General features: G+C 55.6%; 1 long non-coding RNA gene across 1 annotated transcript in view; it reads right to left on the minus strand.

Moving 5' to 3' along the window:
• Positions 1-218: 218 nt before the first annotated feature.
• LOC130541034 (uncharacterized) overlaps positions 219-3,688 on the minus strand; it is an 8,463-nt gene continuing 4,993 nt past the window's right edge. Inside the window, exons 2-3 of the long non-coding RNA XR_008955075.2 lie at positions 763-909; positions 219-639 (exon numbers count right to left, since the gene is read on the minus strand). This is a non-coding gene — a long non-coding RNA (uncharacterized LOC130541034). The remainder of the gene's footprint in view (positions 640-762; positions 910-3,688) is intronic.

Consider the following 3,688-nt stretch of genomic DNA (forward strand, 5'->3'; position numbering starts at 1 on the left):
CCTGGATTATCCGGGGGCACCCAGTAGAATCTCGGGCCCTTCAACATAGAGGCGGAGGGCAGAGCAGGTCTCAGTGACAAGACACCACTGGCTCTGAAGACGGAGGATGGGACTGAGGGCCGAGGGGTTCTCCCCTGGAGCCTCTAGAAGGAACCAGCCCTCCCGAGACCTGATGTTAGCCCAGGGAGACCATTTCAGACGTCTAACCTGCAGAAATGGAAAGTGTAAGTGTTCTTTTTTAAAAAATTGTCATGAGTACATACAGGGTGTTGCTATTTATGGGGTCCATGAGATATTTTGATACAGGCATCCAATCTGTAATAATCACAACAGGGGAAACGGGGTGAAGCCGCTATGTTTGTGATAATTTTTTAAAGCAGCCATAAAAATATATGTAAATAGGACCTAGTTAGATAACATATATTTTTGGCTTCTGCTCTGTAGAAACTCACACATGATTTGGGGAGTTGTGAAGGCCTGATTTGATTTTGTTTGTTTGTTTGCTTGCTTGCTTGCTTTTGAGCCTGGTGTGCTGGGCGGGCAGGTGTTTCATTGAATCTGGCCCCTTGCTCGTTCAAGTGTTGAGTGAGGGCAGCCTCCAGGTTCTGGGAGCTTCCGAGCGAGCCTCACCCCTCACGGCTGCAGGTCAGAAAGTGATTTGTGGCCCAGAGACCCCCGGACATAGCTTCTGCTTTTCAGAATCTGTTCATTCATTTAGCCTCAGGGGACCCCATCCCTAAATGTCCACACCGGGCATCAGACCTGGTTGCAGAGTGGGTGGTTCCAGGAGGCAGCAGTGTAGACCCGTGAAGGAGCAGCCAGGGCCTGAGTGAAGCTGGGGCAGCAGAAGCAGCTTTTGATATTTTTTTTCTGCTGAGTCTTGCCAGCTTTCAGTTTAGAAGTTCCTTCCTGGGGAAGAAAGTGGCCGCTTAAATGGCATAAAAAATAATGCACCAGGCAGAGGACCCCTGAGACCCTGGGGCTGGGCTCTGGCTGGGGGCCTCACACGGAGGAGGAGGGATGAGACTCTCAAGGAGGCCAAGGTCCCAGGTCCTGGGCTACCGGAGGCTCCTTGGGGCCTCTGCCTTCCCCAGGAGCAAGCAAGGAAGGAATGTACAGCAGCAGGGCGTGGGCACAGGGCAGCCCCAGGAACAATGGGGATACTCACGTGGCCCCAGCCTCCACCTCGCTGGTGCTCCTCTTGTCCCAGGACAAGCCCAGCCTGCTGCCCGCTGCCTGCTTCTCCTGCACTGGAGGGCTCCAGGCCCAGAATAGCTGCTCGGAGCCAGCATTTGCATCCACGTCTCCTCCACACGTTAGAAAACCTGGACTTTGTTTTGTAACTGCTGGTTCCGCTCAGCAAATAGAATTGTACCTAACTGTGGAGGGGCCCTACACAGTGGCCCGGCCCGGGAGACCCACGAGGGCCTCAGGAGCATGGCTTCTCCCGTCTGCCTCCTGGTTTCTGTCTCTGACCATGTATCTCCAAGCCAGTCAGTCCTGAGTGGCCACAGTGGGGATGGGGCTGCACCAGGGGCCTGCCCTGCTGTGCTGGCCTCTGCCAGGGCTGGGCTCTGCCTGTGAAGGAGCCCTGGGTTGGGCTCTTTTGTGCCCACTCTCAGGTGGGGTTGCGGGAGGCCTGCTTGGCCCCATGGGGATCAGTGTGATGAGCATGACTGGAGGATGCTCGGGCTTAGAATGAGCAGAGGGACCCTACAGAGCCACGACCCCAGGCCCAGGGCCCCTGTTGGCCCCAAAGCGAGTGTGGTGGCTGTCGTTGGGACCCCGACAGGGGGTGGCACTGGCGTGAGGTCTGACACCTGCCAAATTCCTGCGAGCTGACCCCTCGATGGGGCTTGCACTCTAATTCTGCCCCAGGGAACCCCAAGGTCAGGATTAGCATCCCCCCTGCTTAAGGGACAGCTGAGGCCAGGGTGGGGCCGGGGTGGAATGGCGGGCTGCATGCAGGAAGCCCATGGAGCCCAGATCTGCTCCAGGTCACAACCCTGTACCTGGCTGGGGGTCCACACTCCCCAGACACAGATGGTGGCATGTTCCCCTCGGACTGTCCACCTGTTGTTCGGCCAAGCCCTGGCCCTCACAGCAGGCTGCTGAGTTCAAGGATGCCCCTGGGCAGCCAGGCTGGGACCCTCGCCCACTCCCTGGACGCACATCCGCCCGCCGCTGGATTCACAGGGGAGGGATTAGAAACCTCTCAACGGAACGTCGACAAGGCGAGCGGGGTGGGGATGGGGGTGGGAAGGGGACAGGCCCTCCCCCACACGTGGGGAGATGCATGGCTGTGAGGTGCTGCCTCCGCCTCTGAGGCTGGCGACAGGCTGGATTCAGATACAGCTCGAGCCGCTCACCCTCCACGTCCTGCTTAGGAGGAGGGCGGGGCCTGCTAAGTCCCCAATGCCCAGGGCCCAGGGGCGTCCCATCCAGAGCCTCAAGGTCCCTGGCTTCCCCTGGGGATGGGGCTGTCGCACCTGTGTCCTCCCAGTTCCCAGGTACCGTTGATACACACACAGGGGTCCCTGGGGGAGTTTCCTAACTCCTCTTCCTCTGAAGGCCAGGCCTGGGAGAATGAATTCTCCAAGCACCCACACTCACTGTACCACGGCAGGTTAGAGAATGCGGACAGAGCTGCTTGGCTGCACACCTTGGGGGGGGCGTCACCCTCTTTTTAGCCTCAGTTTCCCCATCTGTGCAGTGGGTACCAGAGAGGACTTTACACAGAGGCTGTGCATTCCCTTTTTTTTAATTTTTTTTTTTGAGTCAGAGTCTCGCTCTGTCGCCCAAGTTGGAGTGCAGTGGCGCGATCTCGGCTCACTACAACCTCCGCCTTCTGGGTTCAAGCGATTCTCCTGCCTCAGCCTCCTGAGTAGCTGGGATTACAGGCGCACATCACCATACCCGGCTAATTTTTTGTATTTTTAGTAGAGACAGGGTTTCCCCATGTTGGCCAGGCTGGTCTCGAACTCCTGACTTCATGATCCACCTGCCTTGGCCTCCCAGAGTGCTGGGATTACAGGCATGAGCGACCGTGCCCGGACTGAGGCTGTGCATTCCCTAACAGAGGGGGACGTCTGGCTGCCCCCACAAAACACAGCAGCTCTGAGCATGTCTAAGGTCAGCCCCTCCCTGCTTTCCTTTTCTCCCTGATCAAATTCATGTGGCTTCCACTCAGCCCCTTCTTCCGGCTCTTGCTTAGGAATGCAGATCTACCCCAAACCCCAACACACACTGGAACCTTCAAGGTCCCATCCTACTGAAAGCCAGGTAGCCGGTGCGGTGAGCACTGGACAGATGGATGGATGATGGATGGTGGATGGATGATGGGTAGATGGAAAAATGCATGATGGATGAATGAATGAATAGATTAATGGATGAATTGAGTAGATAGATGAATTGATGGATGGATGATGGATGGATAAATGAATGGATGATGGATGAATAGATTAATAGATGAATGAATGAGTGGATGGATGGATAGACGGGTAAATGCATGGATGGATCATGGATGATGGATGGATGACAGATGCATGGAAGGATAGATGAATGAAAGAATGGGTGAATGGATTAATAGATGAATGAATGAGTGGGTGGATGGATAGACGGGTAAATGCATGGATGGATCATGGATGATGGATGGATGACAGATGCATGGAAGGATAGATGAATGAAT

The sequence above is a fragment of the Pan paniscus genome, chromosome 21, assembly GCF_029289425.2.
Source record: "Pan paniscus chromosome 21, NHGRI_mPanPan1-v2.0_pri, whole genome shotgun sequence".
NCBI classification, from domain to species: Eukaryota; Metazoa; Chordata; class Mammalia; order Primates; family Hominidae; genus Pan; species Pan paniscus.